The following is a 1,148-nucleotide window of genomic DNA, read 5'->3' as shown; positions in this document are numbered from 1 at the left end:
TTTTTCTTTTTCTTTTTCTTTCTTTTTCTTTTTTCTTTTTCCTCGCCCCAGTTGCGGCGCGGGGCGGGCAGGAAGGCTCCGACACTTCGCTGTGTGTACAGCACATAGAGAATGCTTTATCACAGAGCCGAGGACACATCGCACCGACGTACAGTTCTCCGGAAAACAAAACAAACCAACCAACCAAACAAACAAAAAAAACCTAAACGCTTTCCCCCACGGAGGAACAACGACAAAAAAACCCAAACAACAAACGAAAAAATGAAAGAAAAAAAACAACCCACAAAACCACCCATGAGGTCTTCACCCCCCAAAAAAGAAGAGCAGTGAGAACAGCCCCGGCTGCATCCCGTCCCATCCATTGGTCACACGCTGCTCCCTGGCACTGTCAGGGCTGTGGGGATGAGGAGATCCCCCAAAAAGGCTCCTCCTGCCCCCATGTTGGCACAGCTCACCCCCAGCCGGAGGGGATCGCACGCACCAGGATTGTCCCACAAAGCCCCTGAAGGAGGACAACGCTCGGAATGAACGTGCTGAGATCCTCTGGGCTTCCCCACATCTGGGCCCACGCTGACTCCAGCCTGCAAAGTCCGCTCAGCGGGATGCTAAGGGAAGGAGCAGAGCCTCCACCTCAGCTTGGTGATGCTTACACCATCTGTAAGCGGCAGCTTGGAAAGCCCTGCCTGGCCCACCCCAAGATGCTAGGGCAGGTGGGGCTTGGCCAAACTGGATTTGGGGCATTCTGAAGCCTCCTGCTCTCAGCTCAGAGGCACATTAGTCTGTAGGTATTGCACTACTCCCATCTCCCCTCTGCTCTGAGCACCCGGGGCTGGCACAAGGAGACAGGGGGCTCAGGAGCTGTTTGTTCCCCAGCCTGTCACGGAAGGATGCCACATAGCGACGGAAAGGGGAGAGCCTTGAAAGGACTTCTGATAGATTACTTGGTAACTACATGGATACACCTAAGGGCAGCAGCTTGCAGGACCCCCAGCCTGCACTCTGAGAGCAGCACACTGCACAGCCTTCAGCATCCCCAGGGTGGGGTGGAAGTTTGGGTCCCCCACTTGTAGGGACACAATCCTTCACACTTCCCCAGATCATTGTCTCACAGTTTCCCACCAGCCCCTTACCATCTGGGACCTCAGTGA

Source organism: Meleagris gallopavo, chromosome 30 (assembly GCF_000146605.3).
Source record: "Meleagris gallopavo isolate NT-WF06-2002-E0010 breed Aviagen turkey brand Nicholas breeding stock chromosome 30, Turkey_5.1, whole genome shotgun sequence".
Classification (NCBI taxonomy): domain Eukaryota; kingdom Metazoa; phylum Chordata; class Aves; order Galliformes; family Phasianidae; genus Meleagris; species Meleagris gallopavo.
Note: the sequence above shows the minus strand (reverse complement) of the source record.